We start from the raw sequence: 18,211 nt of genomic DNA on the forward strand, positions 1-18,211 counted from the left end.
TTTCTCGCTGAAGTCTAGATGTAACTCCAGTCAGGCTTAGCCAAGATTCCTTCATGCTATAGAAAGGAGTGTAACAAGGTAATTCATGGTCCTGTGACCCCCAAGAGCCATCACAAGCTCTGGCATATATTATATAAAAGGCTAAACTTTAAAGAATGTCAAAACTATGTCTTACTGAGCAAATTTTGACACAAACTTCCTGGCTTAACAATGTGGTCGCCATAATAAAACCAAGGATATGTATAGATCCAATTGTTTTGAATAAGGACATCAAATATGAGTGCTTCGCTATGAGAACAGATGGTGAGGCCATGTCTAGACTTCAAAACACAAGGGCATTTTCCATTTTGGATGTAAGCCACTGTTCTTGGCAGATCTGATTAAATGCAGAAAGTCTGAAACTCTGTACTTTCAGCTGCCCATTGAGAAGATGTATGTATAAACACCTTTGCTTTGGGATTGTTTCAGCATCTTAGTTTTTTACCAGAATATCATCTCCCAGATATTTGAGCGGCTGAATGAGTTGGAAGAGATTTTTCTCATCTCCTGCTTGAGCCTGAGAACAATCAACCTCACACTAAATTAGGAAAGAATTCTAAACTGAATAGGAACAAATGAATGAGATTCATTTGGTAGGACACTGTCCTTTACTGGGGGGTCAGGAAATTACATGAGTAGTCAATATAATGCGTAGTGAATATATGTCTGTGTAATAGGCTGTTGCTTTAGTGATTGTATTCACAAACGCCGGTGAAAGTTCTTTGGCTAGACATCACTGGAGTTATCTAGGGGTGCTGGATTTTAAGATAGTCTTGTGTATGTTACCAAAAAATGACTTCTCACGGTGTTGCTCTAGAGGGTCAGGATCCCTGGGTCATTTCTTTGTGGTATTCCCCCTTTGATTTCCGATTGGTTGGATTGCCAGATTGTCCTTTCTCGAACAGTCCTATTTTCCCTCCAGTCACTTGGAACCTAATTTACTACAGAGTACAGTAAAACACTTAATAATTATAAATATCATACATTTGCTAAGCTTTGCTTCTCTTAAATCAATTATTTCTGACATGTTCCTCAGCTGCATTCTTTTTAATACCACAGGAATGCTGACTTTAAATATCTTTTTTATATTGGTGCTGTTTCTGTAGTATGTTCATTCTCAGTCTGACCCACAATAATATTGAGTGTTAGAATTGGTTGTTGCTGGTTTTTTGTTTTTTTTAATTAAGCTATATGCAATATATAAGACTGCATGTTGTATGAGCAGTTACTACACAAAACAAACATACTTGGCCAAATTGATTGCTAATGTAATTTCATTCATGCTAATGAAGTTATACAAGGATTGACTTTGGCTAACTGTGTTAAACTATTAAAGAAAAACTTGGCAAGCCTGGCATTCTACCACGTGCTGCTAAGTAATAACAAATCTTAACTAAAACCACACTCTTTTGCTTGAATCAAGATTATTACAATATTTTCCCCAGTCCCACATGGAAACAGCAGTAGCTATACAGAAGAATGAACAAATGTAAAACTAATAATATGTTAGGTTCCTAAGCACTCCTTTATATCTGAAGGCTGACTAAAATATATTAAACTTATTTTGTTCAAAGTGTCTCACACGTCTTAGAAATTAGGGATGCACACCTCAATTCCAATAGTATAAAAACTGAAACACATCTTAATTCAAAAATCAAATCAAAATGGAATTTCACCAGATGAAATTCAAAGACATTGTGTCCCAGATGAGGAAGTACGAACAGAATGCGAACCACAGCATCTGTATGTAAAGCTAATGACATCAGCTGAACCAAAACCCATAGATCAGAATAACCTTAAGAAGTGGGTTGTGCCCACGAAAGCTCATGATACCGTATACATGTTTTTTATTAGTCTTTAAAGTGCTACTAGACTATTCATTGTTTTTTAAGTTGTTCCTCAACTTTGGGGCATTCACTCGCTGATCCCAACTGAGTCATGCAATTCCATCTCTAGAGCTATGTACAGAAGATGAACTTGATTTTGTCTGTGCCAAAGCTCCTTTCAGTACAGGAGAAAAGTAGGGGAGAAGGGACGATGACTGCAATAACTCTCTGATTCTCAGGGCAGCTCCAGCCTGGACTCAGAGCTGCTCTCTGGCTTACAGCTGAAAAGATGTCCACAAATTTTACATTATCTTGGTGAGGAGCCAGGTGTGAATTTTTAAGTTTGTAATTCAAATCAGGAAAATGTCTTGTCATTTGGGTTTTTAGGGGGTGTTTTTCACAGCTCTAGTCATGATGTTTTCACTGCAGCTTCTTGGTTCTGTCATTGTATTGTGACATTGCTATTACAAAAAGTGTGTTCTCAAGTGATAGGACCTTGGCTTTAGATCAGTTCTGAATGGAGACCCCTTCAGGCTGGATGTAGTGTACTCAGCTTGAGAAGTTATGCTGTGAAGTGATGCAAAAGTATTAACATTGCTTTCATGTTAAGGGACAGATCATTCTCTTTCATGGGAGTAACCTTTCTAAAATTCCAACCTGAATAATTACATTTTGCCTACACAAAAGCACCCTGTGGTTTAAATTGCATATGGTGTTATACGTTTCCTGCCCTAAACAGTCCTATAGTGTCGCTGTGAACTGTAAACAGATCCAGTGATTCCACCCCAGAAATAGCTGCACTTCAGTGAAGGATGAAGTGTTAAGCCTGTTTGGTAAGTAAAGTACTGTGGGATCCTTTGGGATGAAAGAGCTATTTCTGTTATTACTTCAGGCTGGCTTTAAAGTCCTTCAAATCCTTCTTGCAGCAAACACTGCAGTGAAACCAGGGCGATCTCGTGAAATTGGGGCAGGTGGCAACTTCAATTAAAATTATATTTTCCTATTGTTTTTGTTATTATATCAAGGCAGATACATAACTTCCCTTATTCTAATTGACTGTGTCTCCTTTCTTCTTTCCTTTTCTATCTTAGTGCTCTGTATCTGAGAGAATATTCATTTCCCAAGCCACTCCACAGGCTACTAATCTGTGACAAATCTCTGTCCCCTTCTCCAGCAAAGTTCAGAAAGGGAAAGTCACCAGAAAAGCCTTTTTTCCTTTTTGGGCTTGCCCTTTTCCTCACCCAGTATGAGGCAGGGACTTGGGAGACCAACTTGCAGCAGATGAGAGATGATGGAAAGTTACAGGAAAGAGACTGTAGCAAAGCCCAGTCCCCTAATGTATGGCTTGAGTGTGTGGACTGAAGAGATCCATCTGTCTCTTTTTCTGTTAATTTCTGCTTCAACTGCCTTGACCAGCACACATGTGAATTCTGCACCTGTCCCTGCAATCATTTCATTATGCCACATGCTCTTTAAACCCAAAAACATTGCAGGGCTTGTTATTCCTTTAATTGTTTTCCCTGGATCTTCATTTGTACTTTTCCAATTATATGAGGTTTTTAGTCTTTCATTCTCTCCCTTCTCTTTCATCAATCATCCATCACTGCCTGCACTTTCCTCTTCTCCCTCCCTTCACTGAAATAACAAATCATTATGAGTAGTAATTATTTTGTTTTGTATTATCATAGTATCTAGGAGCCTCAGTCATAGATGAATTGCATGGGTAGCCAATGAACCAAGCTTGTCAGCAGGCGGGATTGAACCTGGAGGGCTAAAGCCATGTACCTTTACTGCATGAGCTCAAAGCCAATTACTTCTTAATTAAGGCTATAGAACAGACTTCACTTTGCCATCTCAGTGTTCTCAGTGCCTCTGGATTATACATGCATGCAAGTTTTTGGGAGAGACAAAAATATCTTTGAACAGCTCCTTTGCTGTCTCTTTGCAATGCTTCTGATACTGCAGAGAATAATTCTCCTGGGTGATTTTGAGAGCTCAGCCCATACAACCAACCCCTTTTGTGACTATTCACTTGAGTACCCCTTTAATGTTCATTGACTGTGTTTTCATCTTTCATGGACTCAGTTTCCTTGCATATTCTAGTGAATGAATATACAGGCAGGGATGTCTACAGAAAAAAGTTAATTAAATATTATTAAGAATATTTGCTTAAAATTAATTGCATTACAAACACAAAATTCACACCAGGTCTCTCATCAAACCAATGAGAAATTTGTGGTTTGCATAGTTTTGATGCAAAAGTGGAAAGTGAGCAGTTTTACTTTAAGATGTTCAATTTGTTTTCACTTTAAATTGAAGTGAAAATCATGAGGTGAGCACCCTTATAGATTAAAGCCAAAGCAAACATTCACAAAAGCAACTATGAAGTAAAATCAACATAAGAACATAACAATAAGAATGGCCATATTGGGTCACACCAAAAGTCCATCTAGTCCTGTATACTGACTTCCGACTAAGGATGTGAAGAGGCAGGTAATTGACTAATTATGTAGTCGGTACAATTTATATTGACTACAAAATTATTTGCTAAAGGAAGGTGCTCTGTCCCAGCTGGTGCTGATCCAGGAGCTACCTCTACTGTTAGGCTACGTCTACATTGACCCCTTTTCCGGAAGGGGCATGGTAATTTTTGAAATCGCAATAGGGAAATGCGCGGGGGATTTAAATATCCCCTGCAGCATTTAAATAAAAATGTCCGCCGCTTTTTTCCGGCTTTTAGAAAAGCAGGAAAAGAGCGTCTACACTGGCCCCAATCCTCCGGAAAAAAAAGCCCTTTTCCGGAGGATCTTATTCCTACTTCAAAGGAATACTCTTTATTGGTACTCTTTTCTTATGCCTGTATATTTATACCTGCCACTGGAGTTTTCATTACATGCATCTGACGAAGTGGGTCTTTGCCCATGAAAGCTTATGCTCCAATAAATCTGTTAGTCTATAAGGTGCCACGGGACTCCTTGTTGCTTTTGCAGATTCAGACTAACACAGCTACCCCTCTGATACTTATCCCCAGTGTAGACATGGCCTAAGGGAGCCTGTTGACACTGATGATGCAGATGTCATGATGACATCATTCTGTCACCCGGCAGAAACATTCTGTCCTCTGGGAGGAAAAACTTTTTTATAGAAAGAGAGAAATTATTGCCCTCATTTTACAGATGAAGCTCAGAGAGATTAAGTGACTTGCCCAAGGCACACAGCAAATCAAGTATCAGACCTCTAAATTAAATCCAGATCAGAGTCCCAGGCTAGTGCCTTAATTAGACATAGTATGTTACCAAATATAGCTGGAGTGCTCTACTACCCTGTCTAGCTGTGTCTTTGCCATACAGCACATTTGTTGCTACCAATCTGTATTAACAGGTGTGTTGTGAGCAACACACAAGAAGTCATTCTTCCTAATCTGTGCTGATTAGGCCTCAGTTGGAATATTGTGTCTAGTTTTGGGCACTGCATTTCAAGAAAGATGTGGAGAAATTGGAGAAGGTCCAGAGAAGAGCAACAAGAATGATTAAAGGTCTAGAGAACATGACCTATGAAGGAAGGCTGAAAAGAACTGGGTTTGTTTAGTTTAGAAAAGAGAAGATTGAGGGGGGACATGTTAGTCGTTTTCAGATATCTAAAAAGGTATCCACAAGGAGGAGAGAGAAAACTTCTTCCTGGCCTCTGAGGATAGAACAAAAAGCAATGGGCTTAAACTGCAGCAAGGGTGGTTTAGGTTGGACATTGGGAAAAAGTATTTAACTGTCAAGGTGGTTAAACACTGGAATAAATTGCCTAGGGAGGTTGTGGAATCTTCATCACTGGAGATATTTAAGAGTAGGTTAGATAAATGTCGATCAGGATGGTCTAGACAGTACTGGGTCCTGCCATGAGGGCAGGGGACTGGACTCAATGACCTCTCGAGGTCCCTTCCAGCCCTAGTATTCTATGATTCTATGGTGTGATACAGCTACCCCAAATCCTCCTCCGCATTTTGCATTTTTCCAAATGATACTTTGATACCTTCCTAAAGCAGTCGTATTGAACAGAGCACCATTTCACAATGAAACATATTAGAGCCCAAATAGCATGCGGGACATGAATTTTGTCTGGATAATTAGAAATCTGGATAATCGAGAGGACCAGAGACACTCAGCAGGGGTGGGCTTCTCCATGGCTAGGGGCTCCTTCTTGCAGTCCTGTCCAGTAGGATCTCTGTTTTGCCCCACCAGGACTGCTGCTTCCCCCCTACATACACACCTTGCATCTGCAGGGATCCGGTGTGACCAGGGGAGCTGACAGACATGCCTGGCCCTTGGATGTGGGGTTGGGGGTAGCTCCCTGCTGCAGGAAGGGATGGGGCAATTAGAAGGGGCAGGGCTGGGGCAGCCATCCCTCAGCACTAGGAATGTGCCACTCCGGACCCCTCCAGCCCTTAGAGCCACTCGGAGAGCACCGTGCAGTGCTCCACTGGCGATGTAAAGGGCCGGGGCACCAGGCACTGCTGTTGCCACAGTAGCGGCCTCTGGGAGCCCCAAACCCTTTCGAATCACTAGGCACCAGGGCAACTGCCCTCTCTGCCCCACCCACCTGTTGGTGAGCTTGAGTGTCACCAGCCCACTGCAGTGGCACTCTCATGGCTCTGCTAACTCATCCCCATGAGTTGTTGATGGGAGAATTCTCCCTCAATCTAGTGACAGCCTCTTGAGGAGGTGGATTCCTGTCACAATAGGTAATGGCCACACTAAAGAACTACAGTGGTGTAGCTGCAGCAGTGCTGCTTTGGCATGTTAAATGTGGACATGCCCTAAATTACCCCAATGGACGTGGTATCTAATTTCTTTAGCCACCCCCCTTTGAAAATCCCAATTAAAGCTTGCTATGGTCCTAAAATATTGACTGAACAATTTCATTAGGCTTGCCACCACACATATAACACTTCCTAAACAGACCACATTGCCTCTGTCCAGATCAATGGTTCCTATGCTCATGACTTTTAGAAATCTGGCAAAATAATCTATTTTTCTAAAACTCGCGTGTCAAATAACATAAAGAGACTTTAATATATTCCCCGATCCTGCAAGTTATGAACCAGAGACGGATCTTTGTGACCATATGGACCAATAAAAAAAAAGTCTTCTTAGCTCAGATTAGCAATTTGCCATTAGCTAATTCAGTCTAAAATAGTATTAAAGTCACAACAACTCAAGTTAATGGCTTGAATTAAAACCAATAGGCATGAAGCAGTTGAACTCTATTTGCTAACCCAAATCAAAAGCCAAAGTGCTAGATCTTCACTGCTTTTGTAACCCAAGTTAGCTAATGTGAATTAGCGAGCCCTGATCAGTGAGTCACACTGTACAACCTAGAATGCAAAACAATGGATATTCTAAATACAGAGTGAAAAAATGTATTTTTATAGACATGGACAGCTGCTATTGAAAATTACTGCATTAGAACTTTCATATTTTAGACCAGATACTTATAGTTATTTTTCCCTTTCCATTATTAAACAGATGTACTATGCCATTAGTACACTACATTATTTAAAAGACTATTGATAAAATATATGTTCATTAGGTGACTGTCTCAGAGCATTAGGCCTATTATATTAGCTATCTTCTTTAGATGTCTTTAATTACGTTATTCTTGGAAGTTTAACTTAAATTAATTTAATGTAATGGATAAGAAAAAAATATCTATACAAACAAGCCATAGTTGAGGATGCCTGATTTTGTTATGACAAAGGACCCTCCTTAATGTTTTTTACACCTTAGGTGAAATCCTGATTTAATTAAAGCCAATGAGAGTTTTACAATTTAATTCAAGGAGGCCAGGATTTCATTCTTTGTCTTTCCACCATGATTTCAACAGCTTCCACCCCACCATCAACCTCAGCTTGGACCAGTTTACACAAGAGATCCACTTTCTGGACATCACGGTGCAAATAAGTAATGGTCACATAAACACCACCCCATACCGAAAACCTACCGACCGCTATGCCTACCTTCATGCCTCCAGCCAAGCACTAACGTACAACCACATCTGCTCCAACCCCTCAGACAGAGACCAACACCTATAAGATCTTCACCAAGCATTCTTGAAACTATGATACCCGCACAAAGAAGTGAGGAAACAGATTAACAGAGCCAGACATGTACCCTGAAGCCTCCTACTACAAGACAAGCCCAAGAAGGAAACCACTGGCCATCACCTACAGTCTTCAGCTAAAACCTCTCCAATACATCATCAGTGATCTACAACCCATCCTGGACAATGATCCCTCACCTTGGGAGGCAGGCCAGTCTTCGCCTGCAGACAACCCACCAACCTGAAGCAAATTCTCACCAGCAACTATACACCACACCACAGTAACTCTAACTCAGGAACCAATCCATGCAACAAACCATGGTGCCAAAACTGCCCTCATATCTACACCAGCAACACCATCACAGGACCTAACCAGACCAGCCACACCATCACGGGTTCATTCACCTGCACATTTACCAATATAATATATGCCATCATGTGCCATCAGGGCCGGATTAAGGGGGAGACTAGCCAGGCAGCTTCCCAGGGCACCAATCTAAGGGGGTGCCTGATGGCAGCTGTAAGGGGTGCCGTGAGCCTGGCCGCACGACACCTCTTAGAGCTGCCATCAGGTGCCACATGCCCGGGACCGGGAGCTGCATGGAGCCCCTTAGAGCTGTAATCAGGTGCCGTGCGCCCAACTGCAACTGTAAGGAGCACAGCACGCCGGAGGCCGGGACCGAGCATGCGCCATGCACCCAGGGGCGGAGCCACACATGCATCGCGCGTCCGCTAGCCGGGGCGCAGGAATGGCTCCAGCCGGCCCTGTGTGCCAGCAATTCCCCTCTGCTATATACATTGGCCAAACTGGACAGTCCCTAAATAAAAGAATAAATGGACACAAATCAGATATTAGGAATGGCAATACAGGTATATAAAAACCTGTAGGACAACACTTCAATCTTCCTGGACACACAGTAGCAGATTTAAAGGTAGCCATCCTGCAACAAAAAAACTTCAAGACCAGACTTCAAAGAGAAACTGCTGAGTACAGTTCATCTGCAAATTTCACACCATCAGTTTAGGACAGGGGTCTCCAAACTACGGCCCGGGGGCCGGATGCGGCCCGCGAGGCCCTCTCATCCGGCCCGTGGAGACCTTTTTGGATTCAAAGGCAGAAGAAGTGAGATTGTTTCAAAACCCATTTGAAGCAGATGTGGCCAGTTTCCCAGATGAACTGCAGCTGGAAGTCATTGAGTTGCAAGCAAATGACCTCCTTAGGGACAAGTTCAAAATAGGACTGGTGGGTTTTTACCAGGTTTTGCCCAAGGAAGACTTTCCTAATGTCAAAACTTTTGCATCAAGGTACCTTTCAATCTTTGGAACAACATACCTGTGTGAACAAACATTTTCAAGAATGAAATATGTGAAGAACAATTTGAGAACAAACTTGTCCGATGATAATCTCAGGTCACTGTTGATGTTAGGGACAACAAATCTAAAGCCAGAAATGTCTGCTATTTTGGCATCCAGGAAACAATTTCACCATTCGCACTAATACAGGTGTTCATGTGTAGTGTATGAATGTGTTATTAAATAATAACTGAATAAAATAATATTAAATAAATAATTAAAAACAACATCCATGTTTTGATTGTTTTTTATTTGGACCTCAAGTGTGTAGTCGGCCCCCGAACTGCTGTTTGATAGTTAATGCGGCCCTCGGGCTGAAAAGTTTGGAGACCCCTGGTTTAGGATTAAACAAGGACTGTGAATGGCTAGCCAAGTACAAAAGCAGTTTCTCCTCTCTTGGTGTTCACACCTCCACATCAGCTGCTAGAAGTGGGTCTCACCTACCCTAACTGAATTAACCTCATTATCTCTAGCCTGCATAGTTATACCTGCTTCTGGAAATTTCCACTACATGAATCTGATGAAGTGGGTCTTTGCTCACGAAAGCTTATGCTCCAATACATCTGTTGGTCTATAAGGTGCCCCAGGACTCCTTGTCGCTTTTGCAGATCCAGACTAACATGGCTACCCCTTTGATACTATTCTTTGCCTTGATGTTCTCATTTGTAGCGGACTGACTTCAACAAGCATTTTGCCCAATTAATGTTCAGGACTGTGCTGAGTGGAATGAGGAGGACAAAGGTGAAATGAGAAATGAAACTCAGGCTTTGTATACTAGCACTTTTGTCAGCAAAACTTCTGTCAGTCAGAGGTGTGCAAAAATACCTCTCCTCCACCCCACTGACATAATTTCACCAACAAAGCTCTGGTGTGGAGAGTGCTGTCAGCACACAGCATCCCCCTCCCCCCCAACATAACTACCAATGCTCATGGGGAGTAGTTTAATTATGCTGGTAGAAGAGCGCTCGCCCACTGGCATAGAATGGCTACACAGGAAAACTTACAGCCATACAGCTGCAGTGGTATGGCCATGCCACTGTAAGGTCTGTAGTGTAGAGACATAGACTAGGAGTCAGTCTACACTACAATGTTAGGTTGGCTTAACTACATCACACAGGGCTGTGAAAATTTCACACCTTTTGCAATGTAAATAAGCAAGCACAAGCCCTGATATAGACACCACTAGGCTGATGGAAGAATTCTAACACCAGTCAGGGCTCATCTATACCTGCAATAATACAGCTTTACAGATGCACCGCTGCTTCAGTGTAGACAGTACTTGCGCCAAAAGACAGTAGGTAGCTGAAAGAAAAATTCTTCCACTGACCGTGCATTGTCTACAAAGGGGGTTAATTTGGCTTAACTAATTACGCTGCTCAGGGCTGTGGATTTTTCATACTCCTAAGCAATGTAAGAAAGCCCACTTAATTTTCTAGCATGGCACAGGCCTCAGAGAGATGGATTTACTACCATATTAGAACAACTCCTTGCACTGTTATAGGATGTGCGTATACTACATCTGTTGCATTTGTGGCTCTTTGCATTTCTAGCATACACATACCTGAAATGAAGGAAGGGTGCACATATATATTTACATGTTAGTGCAATGACTCACAAGGTACCATGTGCATCTAATTGAGTCAGCTCATCTAACTACACAAAAGATAAGAATAGCAACAAATGGGGGTGATGCAATAATGCAACTTAGTCGGCAGTCAAACTTCTTTGAGCTGTGACCATATCACATAAACTAAGCAGTCATACTCATTTAAGATCTAATCAAGTCAGATAAACTAAGCGGGGCGTGTTAAGTACTTAATGGGAAAGTGCCAAAGGAAATGTAATGTTGTAACTGGAGATGGGGTTGTTAAATTACAGTAGTAGGTATAGCTGATCTGTACTGATTCACTTCCTTAACAAGTGCCCTTATTGTGCATTGGTTATATAGCACCAGTTATTCTCATGGTACTTAGTTTCAAAAGAAATAAAAAGAGAGTTCCTGCTCCAAAGAGATTACCGTATAAGAGCCAGATTGTACCTCTCCCTAAAGGCATGGCAAGATTCAAGGATCCTTCTACTTCTTTACACCATCTACTTACGTTCCCGTTGCAGTCCCTGCGTTCATGAGAGCCTAGGGATTGCTGCCTCCATGTGGCCCCAAGAAATACAGTCTCCCAAAAGTGGTGATAAATAGGAGAAAATAGGCAGCTCCTTGCACACATTCCTACTCACCATTCTGACATACAGGCTTAGCTCACCAGAGGATAGCGTATAGCATATATTGATCCCTCTGCTGCTTAAAGGACAGTTCTAAATATTACAAATAGGCCAGGCTGGTGGGTGAACCTAGGGATAGGGGAGGCGAGCCCACAGCCCTGCCTCTTCTGCCCAAAGTCCTGCCTCCCATCACAGCCAGACCCCTCCCACTGCAGCAGCAAGCCTCCAGCCTCCCATGTGGGCCTCCCCAGTCCCAGAACATGAGGAAGGCAGGAAGAGTAAGGTCCCAGCTTCCTTAGCCCCAAAGCTAGGGGGAAGACAGGCGGTCCCAGTCTCTTGCCCTGGAGCACAGGCAGAGCGCACTGCCCCAGCATCCCCAGCGAGGCTGAAAAAGTAGGGGTATCCTGGGAGCCACACTGAAGCAGGGGGTGGAGTGTGGGAGGGGCCATGCCTGCTAGTTTGGGAAGGCACAGCCTTCCCTTGCTTCTTATACATGCTGCCCATGGAACTGGCCCTAAGTTAAAACAAGGAAAACTGGAGATGACAACTCAGGGCCCAGTCCTGCACATGAGGCAGGCAAAACTCCCAACATCTTCAACAAGAATTTTACCTGAATAACACATGCAGAATTGTGCTGAGTGGGATGGGGAAAGACAAAAGGAGAGACAATGAAATAGCCTGTCCACTTGTGTGAATGGTGTATGCGTTATGATGGCTGCACTGGTTATTGGTTTTGGTTTTGCTACAGAAGGCTCTTCTGTTAACATGATATTTTGTATGTGCCAATCACATTGACATAGATACACCAAAATGAGTATTTTCTTTAAGAGCCTAATGAACAAGGGCTGGGATATGTCAGTCCATTCCCTTGGCTTTATTGTTCCTCGTGCGTAAGGATCTTAATGCTGAGTGGGATTTTGCTGTAGTTATAGATTTATATGTGTTTAGTTCAGCGTGTTCTTCTTCTGTGTCTTTGCTTTCCATTCCCTCTACCACTGATATCCTGCCAGCTTTTACTAACATGCATTTCTCTCTTTGACCCCAACTTGTCATTGCCTCAGGATATATCTATTTGTTATATTTTAGATGAATGTTAAAGAGAGACAGAAAGAAAATGAACCCCATGTCTTTGGCTAGGAAACTGTACTTATTTTTCTACTTATTGTAAAATACCTTGAAGCTCTGTTTTTCATATATTCTTATCCACTGAATAAGTTGAAGCACCATGTGTTATGACCTCTTGACTTTTATGGCATCTGAAATTGAAAATACAATACTAAATATGTTAAATATTCCCCAAAAAAAGGAGTCAAATAGGGTCACTGAAAGTGTCATGTGTTATTCCTACGTGGGCATTCCCTTGTTAAACAATACAGTTCAACGCTGCAGTTTCTGACAAAATGAAATCAAGATGTTGCTCACGATCAGAAATTAAATAGAGGAAACTTTTCATACTCACTAAGGACACGTCTACACTACAGGGCTAAAGCCAAAATAAGCTATGCAACTTGAGCTCCATCAATTGCATAGCTTCATTTGGCTTTTGGCGCTGTCTACACAGCAGGAAGTCCAAGGAAGAGCACGCTTCCTTCAACTTCTCTTACTCCTCATACAATGAGGGTTAGAGGAGTTGGAGTAAGTAGTCCTCTAGATCGACATTTTTTGACATTATGTCGAAATAACTGCTTGTAGTGTAGATGTGGACTATGTTACTTTGGAATAACATACGTTATTCTGAAATAACACTGCTGTGTAGACATACCCTAACTGAAGAAATGAAGTCCTTACAATTGGTAATATGAAGAAATGAAAGCGCAGATGAAATTGGTTTTAGGAGATGAAACTAAATGGAACTTAAAAACAATCACACAAATAAACAAAGCCTCACTATTAAGGGCCTACAGGAATCAGAGGAACAACACTGTAGTCCACAAAGCCAAGTTGGACAAATAGGCTCCCTCTGTTGAGTGGGAAGAGACAGGCATCTAAGAATACAATTCACAAAAAGCCAGCACATTCACAAGGCGCAGAGTCAAAGCTAGTCAAGGGAAAATAGGGATGACAGGGGCAATTGCTAATCTCCTCCCCTCCCTTTGAAATAAAGTGCTATCTAGGCTGGAGGGAAAGGACTATCTCTGTTTAGTCATACATGAATATCAGACAATTTAGGAGCCTTGCAGAAACAAATTAGTCATCTCCCACACACCAAATAAAATCACTAGCGAAAGAGGTGCTCAACTTATACATTTTAAACTTGTGTTTAAGCACTCCCCTCAGAGGTGACAGACCCTAACCCCCACCATTCAAATTCTCTCTCTCATTGCAACAGAAAAGAAAATTGAGTCTGGTTTTCCCACAACCTAGGATAGTGGTCGAACCAGGGAGTTGAAAGTTACAATATGGGTTCCCTGTAATCTTTTCCATCCATACACAGATTTTTTCCAACCATGTGTGGAATAAATTTTGTGTGCCCTGAATCATGTGTGAAGGTACACCATCAATAGACATACCAAACCTAGCTGTGAGCACTCTGCTAATCAGCTGGGTGACCTTGGCATCCTTACAAGCACACAGCTTTCGGGAAACATTGGTATCACCTCCATTTGAATTTTGAGTGGGACCCACTCTGGTAAACCTGCTCACCTTTCCAAATTGGCTTTTCCAAAGTGCCTATCTTACCCTGGTTTGTACATTCTTAAGGCTTAGGTTGAAGATAAACATCTGGGTGCCTAGAAGGAGGTAGCACTGCATCAGAGGCAGAAAAATGGGCACCAAGGAATGATTTGTCCCTGAAAATTTAGGCATCAAATGAGCACAGGAGGGTGCTTACTGGATTTAGCACACGTTTTGTGGCTTGCAATGAAGCCAAAACTAGGGACATTGGCAAAATACTTCTGGCCCCAAGAAGCAGTGTTAACTCTGTTGGCTGGAAAGCATTCCTGCAAACAAAGTGCAGTTCACACTGGCGCTTGTCATCCATAAAACTTTTGTCTTCTGTGGGGGTGTCATTTTAACATTTCTGAATGACAAAACTTTTGTCATTCAATTACTAGTATAAACATAGCCGAAAGTACTTAAGTACTTTTGTGGAGCTGGGCCAAAGTTCATTTGGCTTAGCTTCTAATAACATTACTAATCAATGAAGCTAAGGTAAGGATAAGAAACAATGTTTTTACCAACTGCAGATAAGAGGAAAACAAAGGGCAGGCCATTTCAATTAGTAAAGCCTGCCATTGTTTGAGCTAGTATTCTATATTAAGCATTAATGGAATGACATTAAAATGGGACTTGTCAGCACTGAAATCTATTAGACATTTACAAAAATTAGACTGAACAAAACAACAGAAAATACCCTTGTCGGGAAGAATAGTCCTGTGCTAAGTGGGGTGAGAGGCAGGGAAGGAGACGCGCTAGAATAAGCTAACATGTCTTTAATATATGTGAGAGACCAGTCTGAACAGAAGAGATTTTACATTGTTTACAGGAGTTTAAACATTTTTATGATATACTTCATTGTAAGGGGGAATTAAAAACAAAAATACAACAGTTTCCTCTTGGCCAAAATCCAAATCAGAGGCAAAATCATTTCCAGCCTAATGCAAAGAGCTTTCTGCACCAGACACAAAGGCAAGAACCAATAGCTGTAATGGAATGATGCTTCCTGGATCTTGCCCTGGCTTGCTGTAATTTCTCTCTGAGGCTAAAGTTATAAGACATTACCTGCTTCAATTAAGTCTCAGTTATTCCTGACTAATTCCACAGGCCATCCCATGCAAAGCCTCCACCCTCCATAAAGTTCTTGCTGCTCAGGCTCGAATAAAATTCTTCACAGCACTCCCTTCTTACAAAGCATTCTGTGGGGAATTAACTCTCCACAGTGGGGCTAGTGGTTTGAACATGCTACTTTGCAAATCCCAGCGACTTGACCAGGTAAATGTGGTACATCTTGTAGCCAGAGACAGAGAGTAAGGGATGGTTAATCTTTGCTGCCAACTTGTGGCATAAACTCTAGCTTCTGTGATGTGAAGTGAAGGCCCTGTGATTAGTAAATACTTATTAATAGTGGATAAGTGCCTGTGATAAATCTGAACAAAAATATCTGTGAACTTAAGTACGTGTCACTGTGCCCTCTAGGAAACAAGTCTTACCATCCCTTTACCCTAACACCCATTAATTACTTTGATGTCAAGTGCAGCAAATTTGCTACTGACCTTTGGCATATTCCAGGAGCAGTCACCAGGCCCACTTCCCACTCAGAGTGCTCCTGCGACAGGTAGCAAGCACTGTCCCATACAATAGTGTTTGAAAGACACATGGAATCAGAAATGTAGGTGACCAGACCTGCCAAAAGAAGGGAATGGGATATAGCCATTCCCATCATCTAAAGGATAGAATCCCTTCCTGTTTCCTGTAAGAGGAAATTTCCACCATTGGAAGACCCCAGTGGGATGGAGATGCCTCCATGCTTTCAGATAAGCATTGCAGTGATAGCAATCGGCTATTAAATATTTGTAGAGTGATTTAAGATGATCAGATGAAAGATGTTCTATCAGTGAAAAGATTTATTAGTTTTAATCCAGTGTTTTTGTTTCTGTATTACAGGAGAGTGTAATCAGAAAAGTCAAACCGTCCTTTGTAACATTCATTTGATTTTCCCCTAAGGGACAGCATGTATCACTATTGTATCCTTCCACTCAACAACAAATCCTACCCCGTCAAATTTTGCAGTGCTTTCTCAGGACTAGATCCAACTTGCATTAGCTTCAGTGGAAACTGGCCCTCATTCTTCACTCAGACAAAACTCCCGATGAAGTCAGTGGGAGTTGTCCCGTAAGAAAAACTGTAGGATTACACTCATTTGTAGAAATAATTGTAGAGCTTTTTAATGGTAAAGCCTTTTAATCCAAGATATTGGCTGTAATAACTTTCATGTAATTGTAGGGTTTTTTCATAGATATTTTACTGCTGATATATGGCGTCTTGAATAATTTGAGATGGGGGTTCTAAAATATAGAACCCTATGTAAAAAAATGAAGAGTAACGTCAGTTTGAACCAAAGGATTTGGTTCGAACTAATGCATCCTGGCGCGCACTTCCTGGTTCGAATCAGCTGTTGAGTGGAGTAACGCGCCAGCGAGATCATGCTAATGAAGCGTGGGATATTTAAATCCCCGCCTCATTAGCAATTTCAGTCGCCTATATTTGCATCCCTACCTCGAACTAGGGAGCAAGTGTAGACATATCCTTACTTATGTACAGGGTTCGCCAAGCTCTGCGCAGAATATATATTTAATGATAGATTTTAGTAATTCCTTACAAGATAGGGCATAAAGAACCCAGAGACCCACTTAACAAAATATATCAGGGGCCTAATCCAGCTCCTGTTGAGGTCAGTGGAAATCTTTCCATTGACTTCAGTGAGAGTTGGATTAGACCCTATGTCAGAAAGCATAGCTAGCAGCTTTTTTAAAACTACAGTATTACATACTATGCACACATATGTTAATGTAATCCATCTATATAATCAGACTCATTCATATAGTCATTGGTAGATATAATCCCTGATTCTCCTATATTTATGGATGTGCTTAATTGTACTCCAAGGGGACTATTAGTGTGATTAAAGTTAAGCATGTGCTTAAGTGTTTGAAGATAGGGGCTTGCAGAAAAAAATATGTATATGGACATAAATGTTTCTTTATATTTAGTATAGTCTCCCTCTCCCCCCAAAAAAGATAAAAAGTCTCAGGGTATGTCTACACTACCCCCCTAGTTCGAACTAGGGGGGTAATGTATGCATACCGAACTTGCTAATGAAGCCCGGGATTTGAATTTCCCGGGCTTCATTAGCATAAAGCCGGCGCCTCCATTTTTAAAAGCCGGCTAGTGCGAACCCCGTGCCGCGCGGCTACACGCGGCACGGACTAGATAGTTCGGATTAGGCTTCCTAATCCGAACTATCTGTACACCTCGTTCCATGAGTTCCACGAGGCGTACAGATAGTTCGGATTAGAAGCCTAATCCGAACTATCTAGTCCGTGCCGCGTGTAGCCGCGCGGCACGGGGTTCGCACTAGCCGGCTTTTAAAAATGGAGGCGCCGGCTTTATGCTAATGAAGCCCGGGAAATTCAAATCCCGGGCTTCATTAGCAAGTTCGGTATGCATACATTACCCCCCTAGTTCGAACTAGGGGGGTAGTGTAGACATACCCTCAGTCATACCTATTTGACCCATTAGAGTAATAATGGGTTATCTTTTGCTTCACAACCTCTTCCACCTTGGGAGAGGGGCATACACACACACAATTATTTCTTCACCCCAATACATATGTTACCTGATTGAACACAGGCAGAAAAAACACTATATATGCTGGACGAAATGAAGCACAGACGGAATGGTGCTGTGCTTCACAAGAGAGCATTAATATTTACAAATTCTTTAAAAAATGCCATAATACATTACATTCAAACTCAGCGCTGTAATGTTTATTTAAAGAGGGCGGTTCACTTCAAACAAAAGCTCAGTATTTAGGGCCTCACCTTTTATTTCAGATATAAACAGACTAAAGTATGTTACACCACATTTCTGATACTAGATATTAGATAAATATTTGATAGATGAATGTCTCTAAAGTTGCCATTAGCTATCCCTCTCTCTTTCCCTGGCATGTCCCTACTTTCTTTGTA

General features: G+C 41.8%; 1 long non-coding RNA gene across 2 annotated transcripts in view; it reads right to left on the reverse strand.

The window, feature by feature from the left end:
• LOC106732016 (uncharacterized) overlaps nt 1-18,211 on the reverse strand; it is a 97,394-nt gene that overhangs the window by 44,888 nt on the left and 34,295 nt on the right. For both annotated transcript variants that reach the window (XR_001368258.3, XR_012902641.1), the window contains exon 2: nt 12,699-12,781. This is a non-coding gene — a long non-coding RNA (uncharacterized LOC106732016). The remainder of the gene's footprint in view (nt 1-12,698; nt 12,782-18,211) is intronic.

The sequence above is a fragment of the Pelodiscus sinensis genome, chromosome 3 (assembly GCF_049634645.1).
Source record: "Pelodiscus sinensis isolate JC-2024 chromosome 3, ASM4963464v1, whole genome shotgun sequence".
Taxonomy (NCBI): domain Eukaryota; kingdom Metazoa; phylum Chordata; order Testudines; family Trionychidae; genus Pelodiscus; species Pelodiscus sinensis.